This window comes from Silene latifolia, chromosome 6, assembly GCF_048544455.1.
Source record: "Silene latifolia isolate original U9 population chromosome 6, ASM4854445v1, whole genome shotgun sequence".
NCBI lineage: Eukaryota > Viridiplantae > Streptophyta > Magnoliopsida > Caryophyllales > Caryophyllaceae > Silene > Silene latifolia.
Window position 1 is genome coordinate 89,876,388 of NC_133531.1, and position 25,261 is coordinate 89,901,648.

Genomic DNA, 25,261 nt, shown 5'->3' on the forward strand with positions numbered 1-25,261 from the left:
AAACTTGCCAAATAAAGAAAGAGGGAACAAAACGTGATTACCACGAATAAGGAAAGAGAGAACTTTAAGCTGAATTGGAGGGAGTACATATTATTAGTGTAACTGAGTTCTGACTTGATGCCTTGTGATTTTATTCTGATTTAAGGGTTTCCCATAAAAACTGTTGCACAAACTCTCATTTGTGACGGAGATACCCATCGCAAGCTACTTGCGATGGGCCAAATATTTACCATATTGCTTTGATGTGGTACCGGGTATGTAAGTCAAGTGGGAAATGAATTAGCCGGCTTTTTTTGGTTATTGTGTTGTACCTTAGAAATATTTTATTTCCAATTTGTACTTGCCCCATTACTTTAATGCCAATAATTAGCATTAAACTCCAAACATTTAATGGTCTCCTTCTTTCTACTGTTTCATTCAGCAACATCACCTCCATCTTTTGATGCACGCTTAACAACCTCTCAAACTTTTACCACCCATTTTCTATCCATTTTTTCTCTAAAAAATATCATTTTCTCATCTGAAATCTCCTAAAAATGGCAATTTAACATTCAAAAAATTTGTTAAAAAGGAACATGGCGGACGTCGGCATAGCTGATGGTGACGTAATTGACTGTGCCCTAATTCATCAAACAATGGACGATAATAATGGTGATAATGTCATAATTCATCAACCTTTGACGAAAAACACGATGAGTAAAGGTATGTATTCTTATGGCATTTATTTTATTCAGAACGTAGATTTTCTTAGAGCATATTATCAGTATTATTATTATTTCTATTATCATAGAATTTCTTAACACAAAAATCAAATAATAAGATTTTCTATGGTATTATTGATGTTGTTAATGAGTGAATAATTTGTTGTCATCTCATAGAATATAAAGCTTGAATATCGGTGTATAGGTTTCTCAGTGTAGTATAAATGTTTGAATAGACATCTATATGTTCGAAAATAAGGAATATCTATATTTACTTACAGATTATTTAAAGGCACATGTTGTCATGTATCACATTAATGTCTTTACTTATAGTGCCATTGTCACCCTGTCATGGGTTCTGAGCAATAGTTATGTTAATATATCACTATATGTGTAACATCCCTAGTTACCAAGGAGCCTTAACAACATCTTCCCCAATAAGTAAGGGCATTACCATCTCAGTTGCCCGAGGTAATTATATCAAGTAGATCATAACAGAACAATTAATTATCTCTTTACAAATTACAGCAGAAACAAAAGACAAAGAACTAACTATGACACTAAAAGAAAGTACAAGTGGTGAAGTACTATCGATTCCAACTTTATGTCATGCGATCACTCCAACTCTGCAGCCTACAAACTGACAAAGAACCATAACAACCTGAAAAGTCTAACTGCTCACCATTTGCCGGGAATATCAAATGGATCACAGCAGACACAGACAAAGAGAAGAAACACACAAACACACCACACAAGTTTGTAACAGGATATAAAGACAGAAGAAAAAAAGTAACTAAACATAATAAAAAAACTTAACCAACGATTGCCGAACTCCACCACTCCAACCACATAGAATCTAATGGTACCTGTCGCAACAGGTAACCAACACCGCCAATGGGGAACTGCAGCCTTGCTCACCTAAGCCCTGCTCATTGCAACGAACGAACCCATATCATTAATGTGCACATCTCCGCGTGACGGGAGCCACAAGGGGCGAACATTGGGGTGAAGATCATCTCCCGACAACGGCTTCACAATCAATATCAATAACAACAACAACATCACCAACACCATCTCCGTACTGTAACTGAATCAACTCCTTAAAGTACCCACAATAAGATAATAACAATAACAATAATCAGAACAAGGCAAACAATTATAAACTGTACTGAGTAGGGAAACCTTACATTTTTGCTATTCCATAGAAACGCATCAACCAACTACCATGCCAAGCATGAATCTACATCCTACCCTACAACCATGATTATGTCCTATTACTAAATTATCAAGATAGACAAAACAATAAACAAATATCCATAAACTCACCTTGATGAACAAAAAGATGCCGACGGCGGCGAACCCGACTCGATGACTCCATGCATAAGCTACTTCCCTTCCCGCATTAGTGTCCAAGGTTACTCATGACTGGTAAAGAGAGATGAGAGAATTGGGAGAGAAAGGAAATTAGGTTAATACTATCCACCTAAGGAATGGTTTCACTTATGATAGACCAGAGATGTCTAGAGATGGTGCTGACTTGGTTAATGGAGAGTTAGATGTTAATGTTAATGAAAAGATTGCTGATCCCTTGCCTATTACTGATGATTCGACTTCTAATACTGCTAAGAAGTCAAATTCTGATAAAGAGAAGAAAGCTGTGGAGCCACCAATTATGATTAAGCCCCCATTTCCAGCCCGACAGCTGAATACCAATATTGAGCAGCAATTCGGGAAGTTTTTGAAGCTTGTCAAGAATCTCTAGGTATCTGTTCCATTCACAGAACTCATTACTCAGATACCTTCTTATGCTAAGTTTATGAAAGAAATTTTGACTCGAAAGAGAAGTTTTAATGAGGTGGAGACCATTGCCTTTACCGAGGAGTGTAATGCACTCCTACAAAACAAGTCTCCACCTAAATTAGCTGACCCAGGTAGTTTCTCTGCCCCCTGTTCTATAGGCACCCATACTATAGATAATGCTTTATGTGATTTGGGTGCCATTGTCAATGTCTTACCTTTGTCTTTAGCTAAAACGATAGGTTTGACTGAGTTTAAATACACCAATATGACTGTCCAGATGGTAGACCGTTCCTTCTCACGTCCCTTGGGGATCATAGAAGGTGTTCCTGTGCGGGTTGGGAAGTTCTTTATACCCATTGATTTCATTGCGTTGGACATTTATGAGGATACTCATACCCCAATTATCTTAGAGAGACCATTTTTTTCACACTGCTGATGTAATAATTGACGTAGGAGCGAGAACTTTGACATTTAAAGTCGGGACTGAGAAATTGACATAAACCCAGTCCAGTGTCCGTAGGGCACCTATGAAAGTTGTACCTTGCCATGCTGTTTCCCCTGTAGAATCTGACAGGGTAGCTGATAGTCACACAGTTGAGTCATGTTTTGCTATTGCTGTGACACCTCCGCCCCATGTTGGGAGTAAGAAAGAGGACCATGCTTCTGTTTCTCTTTCTGAAGGACATGACAGGTTGAGTCACCATGAGGGTTCGGGAGATGGACTTGGTGAATTTGGTGTAGTTGCTAAAGGTGGAGGTGTTGCTTATGGCGGAATGCCAGGAAATTTAGTGCCACGTGCAAAGAAGGGATGCCCGAGGGTTAAGTGTAGTGAGGTAGCCTGTGCGACGGTATGCTCTTTTGTTTCTGAAAACAAGGTAATGTGGTGGCCTATGGCCAAGATAAAGAATGCTGAGAGTACTTCATTCAGTCAGCAGCCATGTTGTGGGATGCTTAGTTGTTTTGGTAAATGAGGTGACAGAGTTCGAGCGGGACCATATAAACCAGCGTTGATCGGGAGGCAACACGGGTTGTAAAACCTTTGTAAAAGTGTGCTTTAATTTAGTTTTAATTAGTATGTTATTATAACTTCATATGAATATAATTTTTGGAAAGAGACTAATTTTTCATCTGAGTGTCACGCAGATCCTTATATGCGTGATAGAGTTTGATGCTGAAGACCCGACCTTTACGTGTGTTGATTGGTGGCAGCTGGCCACGACCTCTCTATGTTTGATGCTGTTTTGGGGAGGTCCGTTTTGCAATAATTGTGAGTTCTTCTTCCCTCATTTATATTCATTTCCATTCATTTTGTTCGTATATCTTATCCCCTATATGTTGATGCTGTTGATTGTTTGCTGAACACAATGAGGGCAATATGTGATTTTGTTTGGGGAGGGTATACATATGTCTGTGTTGCATCCTTATGCATATTTCTTGCATTTCTGCATGCATTTATTTAAAAAAAAAATTGAAAAATTCCAAAAAAATACAAAAACATGTTTGCATTTAGTTTTCATTTAGGTAGAGTCTTAGGTCGAGTCGGAGTGGTTATGTAATGATGATGAAATTGCTTTTATACTTTTGCTAGCTCGTTTAAGCCTTGCCTCGTTTCACACCCTATTTTGATAAATTCATTTGCTTTTATTACGAGTTTTTGATAAATTCTACCAAACGAATAGACTTGACCTACTTGTTGACAATCTACTATACATTCTAAGATTTAGAGCTTTATAAACTGGTGACATTCATGACCGGTTTCATTAGGATGTGAGTAGTACTCCTTACATAGCATGTAACATCAAATTGCATAAGCATGAAATTTGTCTCTTATTGCCTACATACACTCGGGTTTGTGGCGGTGACACATATAGAGAGGCGACTCTTCCTTTATGCTTTACCCCTATTAGCCTCACATTACCCAAATTTGCCTTATTTTGACCCATTTATTCAATTACATTCCTATATGGCCTACCCTTGTCAAGCTAGTCTTGTTGGTAAGTTTGGAAGTTATATTGTGGTCAATTTTATTGCTATTGCGATGGATATTAGAAGGAAGTTGAAAAGAAAAAAAAAGATGGAAATTTTATATTACTCCTATATTCATCCTATTCATAATTTGAGGAGTATTGTTGTGGCTGTGAACGAGTTTATGCCGCACTTAGCACTGTGCTTAATTCTTCATGTTGGTTTATAAGTGGAATATTGTTATTTTTGGCTGTGTTCGGTGCTAGCTTGGATTTTACCTCCACATATCCAAACTATTGTGCCCCTTCTTACCCAATTACCTCACCTCACATTTATATATAAGACCTCGGCATGTGTTATGGACCTTGTTTGGTCGGAGTATATGTGTACGGTAGCGAGAGACATCTATCATGTTAGATTTCATGCATGCTCTTGTAGGTCGTAGTTAGGTGAGTGACTATTTTCCTTCTCTCTTATAAAATTTGTATTCACCATGTTCTTGAATGGGAGACGAGTGACTCGTGAGAGTCCGACATAGATGATCTTGCAAGGCCGACGGTTTGGTAGTTTTCGGTCATTAGTTTAACTTGTTTGGATTTGGATTTTTGTGCTTTATAGCTTTGGAATTCATTCCTTAGCATGGATGGTCTCTTGCATTATTTTGGTTTGACGAGTCTTTTGTATAGCTAGCTCTGAGTTATATGCCCCTCCATTAGTTCCCTTTCTGTGTATTGTGTCTATTTATTGCTTAGGGACAAGAAATGGTTTGGTTTGGGTAGGTTTGATGCGTGTCTTTTGTATGTGTTTATTCACATGTTTGGCACGCATTTCTATGATCTTATATGATTATTTAGATCTCTTGCAGGTTTGAGACTCGTTTGTGCATTTAGAAGCCGAATCCGTCCGATATTGGAACAAGTGGGAAGTTTACAGGAGCTTAGACGAGCTTAGGAGAGCGAGGATTGAAGTTTTATACATGCTGTCTATCGACGTGCTGCTCCTGTCGATAGACAGAGGGTCATATGTCGTTAGACATAGCTCGTTAGACACAACTCTCTTTGCTAGGGAGTTGTTTGCTCATTGTCGATCGACAAGTGCTCAATGTCGATCGACCATTAGTGCTTTATGTCAATAGACAGTCCTCAATCGACACAGGAAGAGCATTTTGGAGAGCTTCAGTCATTGTCGATTGACACAAGATCAATGTCGATCGACCAAGCTTAAATTGTCTATCGACCATACACTCATTGTAGATAGACCATATACTCAATGTCGATCGACACATAGCACGGATCAGACGGGTTCCTTCACTTAGTTTATTTCTTTTATTTGGGATTTAGTATAAAAGCTCTTGTAATCTTTTTATTAGGTCATCTTTCATACCTTTGATGGCTACAAACCTTTGTTACGTAATTCTCTTCTAAAACTTTTTAGATCTAAAAACTTTGCAATTTATCTCTTCTTCTTTTGCTAGTCGGATGATTGGTAATTTAAATTAGTCTTTCGTTTATATTTATCAACTTGGCTTGTTCTCTATTTCTCTCTTATTAGTATTAATTTTATGTTTAATTCCTTTTATCCCCTTCTCAACATAGATTCTCTTTTAATTTCATCAATTGTTATTGAATTTGTTATTTTCATTATGAGTAGCTAATTTCCCCCTTACTAGGATTAGGGGAGCCATGAATTTGTGATGGTCTTATATTTGGTTTTGGATCTGGCATAATTATTGTTTCTGTATTGTTAATTGTAGCAAATAATTGCGATTGATTGGTTAAGTGCACGTAACTACTTAATTGATCAGGTAAACTCCGACCTAAGATCGAAAGCCTGGTGAGAGTTAGACCTGCTACAAACAATAGAGTGCCCTAATAAGTTGCGAGAGCCCGTTAGAAGCATTCTAGGGCGAAAAGCGGACCGAGAGGACCTTTTCATTACCCTGCAGACAGTCTTATGTCTGACCCTTGACCTTAGACTTGACTGTTGCATATTCTATGGTGACCCGATGTCCTAGCTCTTTTCCCTTAAATTACTCTCAACTCTATTTCTCTTTTTAATCCTTTTTATTTAATTGTTTTAGTTTAGTGACAAAATAAACAAACCCCATTTGGTTACTTAGACATACTTAATTTGACAAGTAGAACGCTAAAAGTCTCCCTGTGGTTATGATCCCGACTTCCCTAGCTATATTAGTTAGAGACCAGTTAGTTTATTTTTGATAGACTTACGACAGTGAGTATTGTAGTAAAAACGTTCCCTCCAGAAGGGGTAAGGTAGGACATCAAGAGCATAACCTCATGGGTGTTAAGTTTGCTCACATCACTTCGGCCATACAATAGACATGTCATCATCCTTAAGAAAATGCGAAGGGACACATGTTGAACATTATTAATCAACATGGCACTAGAACTAGGGGCCGGTCGGCCTGTAATGTAAGGAAGGTAACTAGGAGCCCCTCTCTCACTCGTCACATCACTCAAGTACCCACTCCTTCTCGGGTTCTAACCCCAAATGCTCAGCAAACTTGTCAAGGGTCAAAGAAATGTCGGTCTTCATAAGACGGAAGGGGATGGTCTTTCTTCCCACATCATACTTAAATGAAATCAAGAATAATAAAGTAAGGAAAGGGTAAGACTTTTTCCAAGATGATACAACCCCTCAAAATCCAAAATGTCGAATATATGAGTTATATCCGACTCAATTCCCAAATCTTTCAAAATACCCGGATCCACACAACGGGCTGGTCTCATAGTACGTCCAATTAAAGTGAAAAAAGCAGTGTGTTATTCAAAAGCTGCAAAGGTTACCGTATGATATTGGTCAACCGGAGGAACAAGTGACTCCTCACTCGCCTGTCCTTGCTCCACCGCGGTATTGGCGCGGGTACGCTTATTAGCGGGTGCTCTAGCTTTCGGCATGCTGCAAGAATACATGTTCAACAAGAAATTCCCGGAATTCACGCATTATCAAGATGAAAATTTCAGATTTGTTCTCTTTTAAGACGAAGTTTAAGACGGATTTTTATATCAAAATAGACAAGGTAATCATTTGGTAGAGCATTATTAAAACCAGTTGAACTTCTATAAGCATCCTATAAGGAATTAAAGTGATGAAAATCAAAAGTTTGGGACAAACCCTAGAAAATTTCCGGTACCAAATTGTGGATTTTGAGCTTAAAAATCTTCTTGTTCGCATACAAACCGATTATTTGGAGCACTTACTACCAATTACCAATATTTAAACATGATTATATGAATTTAAAGATCAAAACTTTCAGATTTGAGTAACCTTACATATTCAATTAATTGGAAATAAGAAGCTTAAAGATGCATTACCTTAAATGGGAAAGTTGATTGAATGAAGAGCAAGTTAAGAGGATAAATCCAAGAGTAAAATAGCAAAATCACCAAGGGTTTTTGTTGGGAGCTGAGAAAAAACTTTGAGAGACTTTGAGTGATTTAGAAAGAGTAGTAGAAATAATGCGGGGTGTGTGTGTTTATATTGTTCCGGAATTTCTATCGCTGAACCGGCCGAAAATAGGCGTACTCGGTCGAGTACTGGACTTACTCGGTTGAGTACTTAGGATTTGCAAAATATAGCAGCTACTGTTTTCTGAGTACTCGGCCGAGTGCAAAAGTGCTCGATCGAGTAAGGCGTACTCGGTCGAGTACCCTATGTACTCGGTTGAGTACCTTGAATTGATAACGAAGTTTGTCAATTTTAATATAATCGTCCCTATTTCTATCACACACTATGTAACACACCATGTAATTACGCACATACAATAAGAATCAAGCTTGATTAAATTACCCACGATGTCGTATGCATACAAGTATTCACTTAAGTACTTCATGAAACAATATCACATGTCATCCACACATAATATAAACACATTCATGTACCATACAATTATCATTCACCGTTCCCCCTTTTATCACAGCCACCGATGTAAAACTTCAAACTAACCATACAATCTCGTAAAAGTGCACAACCACATACTATCTCTTGCATCATAACCGTTCCAACCTTATACCAAGATACAGTATGAAACCCAACATGATCACACATTCCACAACCAGCATACATACATATTCTCACGCATTTACCCCACGCGAAGTTGCTGGCTTAAGCATGTTGGGGCCATAATTCTGAGATGAGGGCGCCTTCTCACCAAAAACCGACATAAGAGGGCTCCCAATACACATACACCAGGTTCATTTTAATTTGACACCCTACATTCGATTGGTTCATTGGTTCAGGTTCCAAAATTGTCGCTCTAATACCACTTTATAACACCCCCACTTACCAAGGAGCTTTAACAAGACCTTTCCCAATAAGTAAGGGCGTTACCATCTCGGTTGCCCGAGGTATGTATATTAAGTAGACCATAACAGAACAATTAATTATCTCTTTACTAATTACAGCAGAAACAAAAGACAAAGAACTAAGTATGGCACTAAAAGAAAGTACAAGTGGTGAACTACTATCGACTCCAACTTTATGTCATGTGATCACTCCAACCCCGTAGCTACAACCAAACAGCAATCATAGCAACCTGAAAAGTCTCACTGCTCACCATTTCCCGACAATATCAAATGGATCACCGCAGACACAGACAAAGAGAAGAAATACACAAACACACCACATAAGTCTGTAACAGGATATAAAGATAGAAGAATAAAGTAACTCAACATTATAAAACAACTCAACCAACGATTGCCAAACTCCACCACTCCAACCAAAAAGAATCCCATGGTACCCATCGCAAATAGTAACCAACACCGCCAATGGGGGTCCGCAGCCTTGCCCACCTAAGCCGCGCTTATCGCAACAAGCGAACGTAGATCATTAATGTGCACGTCCCGCTATGATGGGAGCCACAAGGGGCGAACATGGTGGTGAAGACATCTCCCGACAATGGCTTCACAAGCAATATAACCAACAACAACAACATCACCAACACCATCTCCGTACTGTAACTGAATCAACTCCTCAAAGTACCCACAATAAGAAAATAACAATAACAATAATTACAACAAGAAAAACAATCATAAACTGTACGGAGTAGGAAAACCCTACATTTTCGCTATTTCATAGAAATGCATCAACCAACTACCATGCCAAGCATGAATACACATCCTACCATACAACCATGATTATGTCCTATTACTAAACTATCAAGATAGATAAAATGATAAACCAATATCCACAAACTCACCTTGACGAACAAACCGATGCCGACGGCGGCGACAACCTGACTCGATGACTCGATACATAAGCTATTTCCTTTACCGGATTAGTGTTCAAGGTTACTCATGACTGGTAAAGAGATATGATAGAATTGAGAAAAAGAGGAAATTAGGTAGAGATGCTGAAATGTATCGTCCAACTGGATTAAGTCGCAACGTCCATGTTATATAATAACACGCTGTCAGAACGCATACTCGGCCGAGTATGGAACATACTCAGCCGATTATTCTACACTCGGTCGAGTACCAACGTTACTCGGCCGAGTGACACTTACTTAGTCTAGTATTCAACAAAGAATGTGATACAACTCTCACTTCCATATCTACTAAGGGCTCTTATGGTCAAAGGGTCAGTCAAAGGGTCCCTAACAGGGCGGATATTACAATATGTTACCATTTAAGATTACCGTATTAGATTATTTGATTGTCAACAATAATCCAACGAATGGTGACATATGATAGTAATGAACTTGTTTACTTAAATTTCAATATGTTAAACATATGTCACTATATGTTAATCATTTTTTACATAACCTTATTAGATTAACCGATTGTTAACATTTATCGAAAATATGGTCACATTTTAAACTGATGAAGTTATTGACTTCAATACTAGTATTAGATTAAAACAGTAGTGTATGTAACCGTTTCACATAAAGTTATTTGATTAGTCAAATGTCTACAATAATCTCAAATATGATGACATATTATATTGATGAACTGATGAGCTAAATTATAATATATCACCATATGTAGAACATAAGTAATCATTTAAAGCAACTATGGAATTATAAACATATGAGCTCGGTATGGTAACATTGTCTTATTTCCTGAGCAGATATACCCAGAAAGCAGTCATAGGCTCCGTTTGGCAAGACATTTTAGGTACCTGATTTAGTCAAAGTAGCTTATTTGACCAAAATTTCAGGTACCTTAGTTTTTTGTAAGCGTTTGGCAAGTGGCTTATTTAACCTAATAAGCTACCTGAAATGAAATGCTACCTCGAGCAGCATTTGAAATTTCAGGTACCTGATTTGGCTTGATTTTCCGTTTTTACTCTTTAAATCTATACTATTAAATAACTATCACATCCTTTTGCGTCATTTCATCAAAATCAGTTACCTTTTTAGTTAATTTGCCAAACATTTTCTTATAAAATCAGCTACCTTATCAGTTCCTAATTTTCAGCTATCTTTTCAGTAACCTTTTAAAGTTTCAGTTAGTTTTTCAGTTTTCAGTTACCTTTTCAGTTAGTTTTACCAAATAGAGCCATAGGCTATGTCAATGGCATATCCAACATAATGCCATCTCGCACTTTAGATCTTTAAAGCATGATAGGACATTCCAGAATATGTTCAACAAATGCCTGAATGGTTGCTCTAATAAATTCGAATAGGAAGCTACATGGCTGAAAATGACGACAAAGTACGGGATTGAAAATCACCCATGGTTCAATAGATTGTTAGTAATATATGCTTGGCCTTTTACTAAGTGATATGCCAAATACATGTGCTCAAGTATTTGTCACTTTGAAATCAATATGTGGTTAATCATTTATCATTTTGTAATAATGTTGCGAATTATGGACAAGTATGTCAACAAATCGTTGAATAAAATTCATGCCACCATTATGTTTATGTTCTTTTGCCTATTATGTTCTCATTTTTGAAGAAAATGACACCATTTCATAGCACATGACATCATATAAGTTATGTAATGTATTAAGCCTTGGACGATATGTTATCATATATGTAAACAAATAGTCTATGTATTTTTTATGGCACTGAACTTTAAAAGCCATGTTGTCATTCATGAAAAATATGTCACCATTTATGAAGTGGTAACATAATTGTCGAAAATGCGAACATTTGTGCTCCTGTCCAACTTTACCACATTTTTTTAAGAAAATGTCACAATACCAAAACAGTTAACATATTGTCAATTTGTGGGAACAGTTGTGGAAAAGTAAATTCCCAAATTACATTTAACATACATGTGTTATTTAGTTTAATACAACCTAAAAGATGTCCTAAATAAGGCTATAAACGATTCATAAGTTTACATACATATTAACATAATCACAATCCATGTCCAAAAGAAGGCCGCAAACGATGTTCAAATAAGGCCATAACATCGTGTTCAAAATAAACCACCCAAACACCGAACTACTGTTGCTTGCTGGTGGCCTTTCTGCCTCTGGTGCGAGTGTAAGTCTGGCTGAGTTGGACCGCCAATATCATCAAGCCCGAGGTCAAACGACGGCGACTTCACCATATTAATATCTTCCTCTTCAGCCACAACCTTTCCTTTCCTTTCTCTTTTCCCGCCACAACTTTCTTCATTTCTTGAGCCTTTGATAGCTTAATCGGCTCATTTGTCACAACTTGTTCAGCATCTAACATCACCAAAATGAATACACCAATTTAACAATATCAAAATACGATAGTTTAAGTCATGAAACATAAAAAATCTGTAATTGATAACGTTTAGTTTGTGACCATTTCAACTATACAACAATGATATCTAAAATGATTATAAATTACATATTACCCAAATACATAACAACTATCTATTTTTAGTAAACATGTTACCTACCTACATTTTGAACATAACTCACAACAATTGAAGTTATGAATCATAAAAAAAAATGTTAACATTTTAAGTCAGTTTGTAACCCATCCAACTATACAACAATGAAGTTTAAAGTGGTTACAAATTACATATTACACAAATACATAACAAGTACCTATTTTAACAAATAATGTTACCTACCTACATTTTTAACCAATGCCAACACAAGTTAAGTTATGCAATATACAGAAAATGTAAAACTTTTAAATTAGTTTGTGACCTATTTTTAACAAACAATGTTACCTACCTACATTTTGAACCAAATTCACAAGTTATGAAACGTCAAAAAAATGTTAACATTTTAAGTCATTTTGTAACCAACCCAACTATACAACAATAAGTTTAAAGTGGTTACAAATTACATATTGCTCAAATATATAACAAGTACCTATTTTTAATAAAATAATGTTACCTACCTACATTTTTAACCAAATACACGACATATTATAAACTGAAAAAAATCAATGAAAAACAGTCAGAATCCATGAAAATCAATGAAAATAAAAACAATCAATGACAATCAATGATAAACCCTAAAAACAAACTGAAAAATCACTTGCATGTGTTTAAAAAATAATGAAAAAAAAAATCAATGACAATCAATGAAAAACCCTAAAATCAATAAGAATCTATGAAAATGATAATACTTCCTCCGACATCGCCGCTTGCATTTGTCTCTCTAGTAATCTTCTTAGTTGTCGCCCCTTTTTTGTTGTTGTTGTCTTCTTTACCATGTTACTAATTTTTTGTTTAAATGTTTGGGTTTGTGCTAAATTATTAGCGTTTTTTATCCATAAAATTTGAAATTAGAGCGAGTTTGTTGAGAGAGAAGGTGAAAGAAAGAATTTGAAAAGAGAGTAAATGAGACGGTTGAATGCGTGATATTTTGATTTTGTGTGGTGATTATTGGTTATTGGGAAACTAATAAATCATATTTAATTCCACAATGTCAAATCATCCTCATTTTCTACCACATTTACATTACACATGCGTACACTTTCCCATGCGCTACACTATATGTATTATTTCGCAATAATACGGTACTATCCGACCCGTTGCAACTTTGTGACGTATATATCCGTCACAAGGAAGACTAATTGAAACTCTTGTATGTTTATTCTTTTGTCTTATTTACTTATTCTTGTTTGTCATTCATTCCTGCACAATATTAATATTAATAGCGAATGAATTAATCCAACTACATATTTAGTGGTATATCTTATCTTTACACAAAAAATCCTTTTAACAGTTTAGCGCTCACTGTGGGGAATTTAGTTCATAATTTTTTTTCACCCGCACAACTTAATCCCATTCGTAAGAGCCTTTTTTCGATGGAAAATCTTACTGTTGAATAAAAAATAGGGAAAATAAAAAGACAATTTGCAGAAATGCAAAGCCTAAAACAAAATAGGGCTTAAAGTGAAGTTGAGTTTTAGAGGCTGGAAGAATTTGAATCAAACCTTCAAGTAACGACTAAGAATTTCTCAAGCTTCCAATTTTGTGATTAAGCATTGAAAACCATTATCTTCTATGATCAAGAGCTTAGATTTTTTTCAATTTTAGGAGTCCTACCTCTACCAAGAAAAGCAAAACCATTGAAAATGTGGAAGAAAGCAAAATTCCAGATGAAAATGAGAAGAAAAAAACTTCTGATAAAAATGGAGCAACCCGTTATAATAGCTATGGTCCAAGAGATTAAAAAATACCATGAAAAGATGGGCAAAATACCAGGCGTGACCTCTAATCTGGTGAGAGCGAATTTTAAAAGTTATGCTGATTAGCCCTTTGCTAATGAGATCGCATTGATTGATCTCCCAAAGAAATTTGTGGCCCTACTATGAAAATTTGTGATGGGCTTCAGTTCCATATGCAAATCATGTAGCCTAGTATAAGTATAAGATCCTCTCGACATCTATCTTTAGAGATAAGAAGCAGGTATGCATGTGTGAAAAGTTTGGATCAACCTTGGTTGAACCAACACTGCAGTGGTACATCATAATACCAAATGACAATATTAAGTCCTTTGTTAACTTGATTAACACTTTCGCGAGCAGTAGAGAGTTGGAGAAGAGAACCAACAATCTTTACATGGTTTACCCAGAAACCACAAGAGTGTCTAAAGACTTATCTGAATAGGTTCAACAAGTAGAAAGTATCCATTTGTAGGTGTGACTAGGGATGGACATAATCCGGTCCGGAATCAACCGGACCGGAACCAGAATTAAAGATTGTGGTTTCCGGTCGGGTCCGGTCTTGGACTTAAATTTTCCGGTCCGGATCGGAAAGACCTGAATTATGGTATTTTTGTAAATATTATATTAAAAACATGTGTACGTCTATTTAATCCTGTCCAACCGGTCCATTCTGGTCCAAACGGTCTGTTTTTTTGGACTGGAATTTGAAAAAGAGGGTATGTAAAAATAATTTCGGTCCAACCGGTCTGGTCCGGTCTTGGACAGGAATTTTTCTGGTCGAAATTTTTAATTCCGGTCCGATCTCCGGCCCATTATTTTTTTAGATTCCGGTTCCAGTCCGGTTCGGCCCGGTGCCCAACTCTAGGTGTGACATGGAAACTTTGTAGAAGCGTTCATGCAATGATTATTGGGCAATACTAAACTCTTCAGTAAACTGACAAAGTATCCATGCCACACTTTCGAGGATGTCTAGGCCAAGTACTCGTTGATGCGTGCCTTTTATATGATGTTTTACACCTCATTTTACACGCATTTCAGAGCTTAATTGTGTAGTTTTATGCCACTATTTGCCCCATTTCGTCTACTTTCGTATTTTTATGTAATATTGCAGATTTATGCGGAAATGAGTGGAAATCAAGCTAAATCCGTCCCCGAGTACCTTGCATTGCATTTGACGTGAAGTATTTACTCAAGAAACGAACTTGGTGCGCATTTCGAGGCCCGAAAGACAAATCCACGAGAATTTAGTAGTCAAGTATCAGCTACTTTAGTCGATCGACCGCTGCCCTTAGTCGATCGACCAACCCACGAGTTCCAGTAGCTACTATTTAGCGAAGAGCAGTCGATCGACTGCCTTGTGTGGTCGATCGACCAAGCCGCTATTCTGACGTGAATAAGAAGATCGAGAATTTAAAAGCCCATGGTGTGTTAGGTTTTGGAATAAAGTTATGTATATTCCTATATAACGTAACCTAGGTTATTCAGATTAGGCATTCAGTTTATCATTGAGTTTTCTATTCAAGTTTTAGCATTCAGTTTTTAGGAAATAATTAGGGTTTGGTTTTCGAGTTTAATCATTCAATAAAATTCCTTTCGTTCGTGTTTCTGATCTCCTTCCTGCAATTCTTCTACTGGTATTCCTTTGTTCCATTATTTCAGTATTATTTCTTTATTATCATTCGTAGTATAGAAATTGCTAGGTTAGATCTCCCAAAGCCGGAATTATCGTTTTATGTTATATGCTCGTTTAATTATTTCAACCATGAATTCAGTAGTTTATTTCGTTAATCTTATTGTTGTTATTATTCCTAGTATGAGTAGCTAAATTATTCGTGCTAGGATGTAGGGAATCTGTAGGTTAGGCGGCATTAGAATTAGTATGACCTGAAATCGCACGCCGGTCGATCGACTGGGTTCCCTGGTCGATCGACTGGCCATGCTGAGATTGTCTTCGTTTTAATTGATTTAAATTCTATATTTGACGAATCGAGTGCACGCGACTAGTTGAATGCTTAGTAAATGACTGACCCATTAGATCGAAAGATAGGGAAGGTTGTTAGACTACCAACTAAAATGACTAACTATGCTAAGATCGAAAGATAGGTAAAGTTTAGGCTTTTAGTCACTTTTCAGGACGAGAGTCAGTACTAGTGATATTAGGGACCTGTAGCGAGATCGAAAGATGCTACTTGTTAAGACTGGACCGAGAGGATTTCTTATTTTCCTGTCTCACGTGTTTGTTTTAGACCTACCTAGTATACTGCCGCCGAAACTATAGTGAACCGACCATCTTAGAACCCTTTTAATTCTCGTTTTCATCCGTTTATTTAGCTTACTGTCTTTTATTGCCATTAGTTATAGACCAAATCAAATCAAAACCCCCACATTTGTTACCCTAGACTAGAATTAGACAACTAATAATTACATCTGCCTCTCTGTGGTTCGACCCTGCTACCGCTATCTATAGTTGTAGTTAGGAATTATAAATTTATCTTTGGTGCACACAACGACGGGCATCAAATTTTGGCGCCGTTGCTGGGGAGGCAATTGCTCTAATTTTTAGTTGTTTTATTTTAGTCTGTTTCTTAGTTTAAGGGACATTCGTTCCTTAAACTATTCTCATATTCTTTTTGTAGTTTCGTCTTATGCGCAGGTCACAAGGTGGTGAATTACTACCGTTCAATCCTGAGATTGAGAAGACTTTGCGCGACTTGAGATGATCATCTAGGATATTGCCAACAGAGGAAGAGCTGAGTACTCTGTGTAGTTACTACGAGAACGAGCTGTTTGAGGAGTATCCACATTAATCTCCTATTTCCACTTCATCAGCTGAGACCATCACTTCTCAAGATTTTCTAGAGATGGCTGAAGAAGCGAGTATTGCAAGTCACTCTGAGCCGACAGCTGCGAATCTATATAAGGGATTCGAATTACCGGGAGCAGATAGAAAATTCGAACCAAAGCCTTCTTATATCAACTTGGTTGAGAGGAACCAATTCGGGGGAGCTGCAAATGAAGATGCAGCCAAGCATATGGAGATATTTATTGCCTATTGCTGCTCTATACCCCCACCGACCGGTGTGACCCAGGACCAGGTAAAGGAGACTATGTTTATATTCTCACTCCGTGATGCTGCAAGGGAGTGGTATAGAGACCTGGATCGAGCTGCTAATGGGATCAGTGACTGGAATTCTCTGGCCTTAGCATTTTATAAGAAGTATTTCTCTGCCTCGAAGACTAATGCCATTAGAGCTCAGATCACAAGCTTTAAACATGGTCCTGATGAGAATTTTCATGAGGCGTGGGTGCGTTTCAAGAAGCTGGTGCGAACTATTCCGCATCATGGGTTCGAGAAATGGAGCTTGTGCAATCAATTTTATAACGGGCTCTATGACGATCAGAGAGCTATCCTAGATGCGGCAGCTAGCGGCAGATTCCAGGAGAATATGGGGGAAACTAAGGGGTGGAAAATCATTGATGACTTGGCCACCCATAAAGTTGAGTATGGAAATTCCAGGGGAAATCAAAGGAGAGCTGCTGAATCTCCTTCTGTAGCTGCATTAGAGGCCCTCACGGCGAGATTTGATAAGTACGAGTTGGGAGGAGCTTCGAAAGGAGGGATTTATCATGTGAATGCTGTGTCAGACGGTCCTTTCGTCTGCAAAAGATGTGGAGCCGAGGGACATGTTTGGACAAACCGTCCTAACCCTTTGAGTCTTGTGCTGTCTTTCAACATTATAGGCAGACAAACACTTATTTTGAGCCGAATACCCATCTGAACTTGAGGTGGAGTAGCCAAAATGTCCTAAATCCAACTCAACCTCCACAGCAGCAGCAGTAGCAGCAACAGAATTATGTGCCCCCTCATAAGCAACAACAGTTCCAAAAGCCTCCGTATGTCCCTCAGCAGCAACATCAATCCCAAGGTTCCGAATTTGCCGAATTGAAGAATCTGTTGCTGAAAGAGTCTCAAGCTAGAGAAGCCGGGATGAAGATTTTAGAGAGCCAAATTGCTCAATTGGCTAGCAAGAATACAACTCGAGCTCCGGGACATTTACCGACGCAGACTGACCAAAAGGAGACCCTTAATGCTATTACTTTGAGGAGTGGGTCTACCTTTGATGGGCCCGCTATGGTCGAGGACATTGCTGAAAAAGATGAGGCGGAACCGAGTAAGAAGAAGGCTGGAACAAATAGTGGAAAGAAAAAGACGATTACTAGGTACATCAGTCGATCGACTGATATACCCAGTCGATCGACCAGTCCGCGAGAAACAGTAGCTTCTGGTCCTGTTGAGGTCAGTCGATCGACTGACCAACATGGTCGATCGACTAACAACGCTGCTGATGGTGAACCTTTTCGTCCTCCAATGCCTAATAACTTGAGGGACCACTTGTTTGGGACGATACGTTTCCGAAAATATTGAGGCAAGACCCAAATCTTTGATGGGTCGATTCGGTTCAAGTACAACCCTATGTCGATTAATGGTTCACATTTGAGACGGTCTGAAGAATGGTCAAGCTACAACAAGGAGAAGGTTGTGGACTTTCAGCCTAAGTCCACCGATGCCGGCATGAGAGATTTAGAGGAGAGGGCTAAGTTGCTTCTTACAGCCCCTTATCCAGAAAGATTGGTGCCGACGAAGGAACAGGTATCGTTTAATAAATTTGAAAATGTTATTCGTAGCTTAAACGTACAAGTTCCTTTCCTTGAATTAGTTAATCAAGTGCCTGCTTACATGAAATTTATGAAGCAACTTTTATCTAAAAAGAAGTCACTTGAAACTGTGCATACTGTCGCACTCACTGAGGAGTCATGCTCTTATTTGACCCACACTGCACCTCATAAGCTAGAAGACCCAGGTAGTTTTTCAGTCCCATGTAGTATTGGCTCCTTTTCTATTGAGAAGGCCTTATGTGACCTAGGAGCCAGTATTAGCGTTATGCCCTTGAGTCTTGCTAGAAAGCTGAAATTGACTAGGTTTTGCGATTTACCAACATGACAAGATGATGGATGGTTGACCGATCTGCGGTCCAGCCTATAGGAGTCTTAGAAGACATTCCTGTGCAAATAGGAAAGTTCTTTTTCCCTGTTGACTTCGTTGTACTAGATATGCCCGAGGATGCCCACATTCCTATCATATTGGGTAGACCATTTCTGCACACTGCTGGTGCAGTTATAGATGTTGGTTCAGGGACTTTGACCTTCAAAGTAGGGAAACATTCCATTGTCTTTGCCCAGACTGCTAAGAAGAAAGACCCCATGTGGCCGATAACTTGTAATACGGTTTCTGAAAAGAAATCTTATTTTGTGTTTCCTGATATGCCTGTCTCTACGCCTGTTTCTGCTATAACACCTCCGCCCCAGATTGGGAGCAACTTTGTCGAAGATTCTTCTGTTTCGGATTTTGCAGGAGCTGGTTTGGGGAAGGAAGAGCCGCATGTTGCTCCAGCTGTGAGGGAGCCAATCGTTTCAAGAGGCGGCTTAGGATGTCTTAGCTATGACACTGATGAGGAGCCTGAGGATGACCAGTTAAGGTGACGAAGTCTGATTTGGACTTTGATGAGCCAGAAGAGGTTATTGATTGGGAGGATGTTGAAGCTGTTGATCCGTTGAGTTCTGCGGATGTTGGAGTTGAGAAGAGTGCAGCTGAGGAGATGAGCACTGTAGAGGCTACTTCTTGTAGCCAGAAGCCGACCAAGTGGGCCATTCCGTGGCCGTTCTTGATCAACTATTAGTTGATTGAGACTTTACATACATTTTATTGCTTTTTAAGACTATTTACCGTTTTTCGTGTGCGCGACACTTCGCATTTCAATAAGTTTGCTTAGGATTTTATACACTTTAGACTATTGCTTTGGGTTTTGCGCAATTTTGGGCGCGTTATTGTGTGCATTTGCAGGTTTATAGACCTTGATAACTCAATTTGTTGAGCTAATTCGAAGAAATCAGAAAGTTACAGCAGGTTTTTCAGTCGATCGACTGGCCTGTGTGGTCGATCGACTGAGCTGCGATTTCCAGGAGCTTCTGTTCCTGTTCACTCTGGTCGATCGACTGGGTGATGTGGTCGATCGACCGCTGTCGCTGCTGTACTTGTTTTCGATCATTCCCCTGCTGAGTTTGGTCGATTTGCGGAGTTTAGGGAGTCCTTTCTCCACTTTATTCTCCGTTTCGTTTCTGTTTTCTTCCGTTCCTTTATTTTACACATAATTTTACCGTCCCAATTTTTGCTTTCTCGAAATTACGCGTGGTATTGGTTGTCTTTTTCAGGTACTTATTGGTAGCACTGCTGGCTACTGGAATCTCCTAGCTCACGCTGGTTTGGGGAGGTTTCCTTTTGCTGCGCTCAAAGTCTTGTGAGTTTCCGAGTTCTTACTTCATGTCTTATGTAGCTAGTTTAACGCAAATTCCCGTTTCTCTTTTATTTCATTACATGATTTTGCACAATGGGGACATTGTGCGATTTGGTTTGGGGAAGGGTTTTGCATTACATTTCATTTGCTTGCATTCACGTTTACATTTTTGTCTTGCATTGTTGTTTATTTTCCCCTATATATCCAAAAATTGAAAAAAAATTGAAAAATTTCAAAAATTTCAAAAAAATGCAAGTTTATTTTAGCATTTAGGTCGAGTCGGAACGGTAGTATTTCAATGATGACATTGCATTTGCATCTGTTTTTGCCTAAGCCTTGCTAATTGACATGTTATTAGTAGGATCATATATGCATAATCTACGAGTTTTCGTTAAATTATTTGCTGAGCTTGAGACTTGACTTAGATTTTTGGCAAGCTACATCATATTCTGAGATTTAGAGCCTATAACTGGTGACATCTATGACCAGTTCATTTAGGATGTGAGTTGCTCCTCCTTATGAGACATGTTACATAAATGTACATAAATATGAACTTAATCTGCTTAATACCTATATGCATTCGGTTTGTGGTTTGTTGACACATGTGGAAGAGGTTTCCTTTATTCATTTTCCCCATAAGCTCCACACTGCCAAAAATAGCCTTTTTGTCCCGTTAACTACATCCTACTTTTAGCCTGCCTTTGTCAAGCTAGTAGTTTATGTTCTTGGGATTGTTACTACGTTTTTGGTGGCATTTGCTCATTTTGAGATGATGATCGGGAAGATGAAAAAGGAATGAAAAAAAGAAAAAGAAATGAGAAGAAAAAATGATTCGAAAAAGAAAAAAAAAAGGTGCGTGTTGTACTGTAGAGGTGGTCGATCGACTGGCCTCATTGGTCGATCGACTGATGCCCGAGAAGGAAAAGAAAATCAATTCGCATAGTTCAAAGCCCTTATTAAATGGCGATTTTTGCTCCCATGTTGCATTTATATCTTATGGGGAGTTGATTGATTAATTATTATGGAGAATGCGAGATTTGTGCTTCTAATTAGCACCGGGTTTTATTGTTAACTTTGAGTAAGAAGTTGGATGTTGTCATATGACTTTTTTAGGTACTAGCTTGATCACCTGTACCTCCACACTCCCATAATTATCTTTGCCTCTTGTTACCCACTACCTCACATATCCATACTTACCTCGGCATTTGTCAGGGTCATTCGTTTGGTTGGAATGCATATGTACGGTTGTAGAGATCATTTTCATATTAGATTGCAGACATGTTTTTATGGGTCGTAGTTAGGTGAGAGTCATTACAAAATGAATTCTTTCTATCTTATAAATTATTCACCTTGTGCTTATTTGAGTGATTTGAGGGACCCGTGAGAGTCCAATATGATAAGTCTCTATAGTTGACGGTTCAGCAGTTTTTAACAACTCCATAACTCGTTTGCATGATTCATATTGCTAATTGATTGATAGTTGCTGCATTAAATTGGTTTAGGCTATTCGGTTTGCATTTCGCTCTGAGATTGAACTCGTTCCAATTAGGTTTTAGGATCGAGTCTAGTTCTTGCTTGGGGACAAGCAAGGGTTTGGTTTGGGGAAGTTTGATGCGTGCCTTTTATATGATGTTTTACACCTCATTTTACACGCATTTCAGAGCTCAATTGTGTAGTTTTATGCCACTATTTGTCCCATTTCGTCTACTTTCGTATTTTTATGTAATATTGCAGATTTATGCGGAAATGAGTGGAAATCAAGCTAAATACCTCCCCGAGTACCTTGCATTGCATTTGACATGAAGTATTTACTCAAGAAACGAACTTGGTGCGCATTTCGAGGCCCTAAAGACAAATCCACGAGAATTTAGAAGTCAAGTATCAGCTACTTTAGTCGATCGACCGCTGCCCTTAGTCGATCGACCAACCCACGAGTTCCAGTAGCTACTGTTTAGCGAAGAGCAGTCGATCGACTGCCTTGTGTGGTCGATCGACCAAGCCGCTATTCTGACGTGAATAAGAAGATCGAGAATTTAAAAGCCCATGGTGTGTTAGGTTTTGGAATAAAGTTACGTATATTCCTATATAACGTAAACTAGGTTATTCAGATTAGGCATTCAGTTTATCATTGAGTTTTCTATTCAAGTTTTAGCATTAAGTTTTTAGGAAATAATTAGGGTTTGGTTTTCGAGTTTAATCATTCAATAAAATTCCTTTCGTTCGTGTTTCTGATCTCCTTCCTGCAATTCTTCTACTGGTATTCCTTTGTTCCATTATTTTAGTATTATTGCTTTATTATCATTCGTAGTATAGAAATTGCTAGGTTAGATCTCCCAAAGCCGGAATTATCGTTTTATGTTATATGCTCGTTTAATTATTTCAACCATGAATTCAGTAGTTTATTTCGTTAATCTTATTGTTGTTATTATTCCTAGTATGAGTAGCTAAATTATTCGTGCTAGGATGTAGGGAATCTGTAGGTTAGGCGACATTAGAATTAGTATGACCTGAAATCGCACGCCGGTCGATCGACTGGGTTCCCTGGTCGATCGACTGGCCACGCTGAGATTGTCTTCGTTTTAATTGATTTAAATTCTATATTTGACGAATCGAGTGCACGCGACTAGTTGAATGCTTAGTAAATGACTGACCCATTAGATCGAAAGATAGGGAAGGTTGTTAGACTACCAATTAAAATGACTAAACTATGCTAAGATCGAAAGATAGGTAAAGTTTAGGCTTTTAGTCACTTTTCAGGACGAGAGTCAGTACTAGTGATAATAGGGACCTGTAGCGAGATTAAAAGATGCTACTTGTTAAGACTGGACCGAGAGGATTTCTTATTTTCCCGTCTCACGTGTTTGTTTTAGACCTACCTAGTATACTGCCGCCGAAACTATAGTGAACCGACCATCTTAGCACCCTTTTAATTCTCGTTTCATCCGTTTATTTAGCTTACTGTCTTTTATTGCCATTAGTTATAGACCAAATCAAATCAAAACCCCCACATTTGTTACCCTAGACTAGAATTAGACAACTAATAATTACATCTGCCTCTCTGTGGTTCGACCCTGCTACCGCTATCTATAGTTGTAGTTAGGAATTATAAATTTATCTTTGGTGCACGCAACGACGGGCATCACTCGTCACCCCACACTGGAGGAGGATAAGAGATTCAAGTCGGGGACCGCAAATTACGAAAGACCAAACATGAGAAGCTCGAGCTACAAAGGCAGCAGCTCCTGGCCTACTTTCTAAAGCATGTTAGGAAGATCCGAAGTGAATGCAACCTAGGAATATGGAGGTAACGCTTATACACCGATCCTCTTATTTATCATTGTAGCTATTCCGTTGATCTTCCAGAACTAATTAATCAGAAGACTGGACAACATAGGTTAAACGTTTAGATAATCCATGAAAAGCCAAGAATATAATCCTAGAAGAGGAACAACCAAATGACGTGACTTCAATAATGATCTATGAAACACAACTGAGGGTTGCATGGCTCTCAGGAAACAAAAGACTCACTTGTTGAAGCATGGCTACCTAAAAGACCTGTTGAAGATGTTGGATAGACGAAATGGCCATGACCAAAAGAAGGAACACGAGCTACCTCTACTTCCTCCAATACACAAACTGAGGTTCATCTCAGGAGGATCTAAAATATGTGGCTTGCCTTACTTAACTTCAAAAAGAGTAGCAAGAAATAACAAAATGATGCTTGCATCTCATGTAAACAATATTGTACATGTAACGTTTTGTGAGTGTGACATGCAGAATGTACCAGACATGCACCACGATGGATTAGTCATCAAGATGTAGATTGTAACAGCCTTGACGAGGCATATTATGGTCGACATCGACAACTCAGCCAATTTGATCATAATGGATGTACTGAAAGAAATGTCCATAAGTTATAATCAAATTATCAAGAAGTTCAGTATATTGGTAGGATTATGTGTAGAGACTAGGGGTGTACACTGGTCCAGAATCGGACCGGACCGGACCAGACCACAATGACCCGTAGACCGGACGACTTCATATCCCAAACGCGGAGACCAGACCGGTTAGGTAGGAATCCAGACCGGACCAGAACCCTTTAGGTCCGGTTTTTTCCGGGTTTGGACTGGACCGGTTCTATTTTTAAGAGTAATTTGAGGTGATTTTTTTTTTGCTTGAACTGGACCGGACCAGAGACCAATCATGATATTTATATGGACCCGTAGACCGGACCGGATTGTATTCGGTCTAGACCGGATCAGACCGGCCGATTCGAAATCGATCCGGTCTACTTTATGTGCAGCCCTAGCAGAGACTGGAAATACTCTTAGAGAAACATATCTACCAACCTATCTAAGATGTGACATCTTTTTAGAGTTTCAATGTCATGGATTGTCTATCTTCATATATTATAATTTTAGGAAGTCTGTAGATCCACAATGTGAAAGCTGTTCCATCGACCTACTATCAACGTGTCAAAGTACCAATAGACTGGAGAGTAGTACTTCTTAAAGATGAACATCAATATGCTCAGGAATGCTTCATGATAGCCTTAAAGCTATCCAACTCAAATATGTTCATGGCCTAGCAACTACAGTATCTTGTGAAGAGTACCAACATATCACCATCCCAAATAGAGACAAATAAGATAATCCTAAATAAAGAGTATCCTCACAGGTTTGTCTTGATACGATTTGATGCATGATGTGACTCATATTTGCGCACATTTAGTCCCCTAATTGAACCTATTTTGCATACTAATATAACATTCCATAGCCATTTTATCCGTCAAATGCTTCCTATTTTGCTTTCCTAGTGCATTTCGTATGTTTTGTAGGAAAGAGGATAATTACGCGAAAATTCCCGTC

At 38.3% G+C, this 25,261-nt stretch overlaps 1 long non-coding RNA gene and 1 other non-coding gene across 2 annotated transcripts; both read right to left on the reverse strand.

Moving 5' to 3' along the window:
- Positions 1 to 1,092: 1,092 nt before the first annotated feature.
- Positions 1,093 to 7,976, reverse strand: LOC141658838 (uncharacterized). Its single transcript, XR_012549467.1, has 3 exons — positions 7,802 to 7,976; positions 7,274 to 7,385; positions 1,093 to 1,800 (listed from the first exon to the last, which is right to left on the reverse strand). It is a non-coding gene; the product is annotated as an uncharacterized LOC141658838 (long non-coding RNA).
- Positions 7,977 to 17,282: 9,306 nt separating this feature from the next.
- LOC141588881 (small nucleolar RNA R71) lies at positions 17,283 to 17,389 on the reverse strand. Its single transcript, XR_012519847.1, has one exon. It is a non-coding gene; the product is annotated as a small nucleolar RNA R71 (small nucleolar RNA).
- Between the last annotated feature and the right edge of the window lie 7,872 nt (positions 17,390 to 25,261).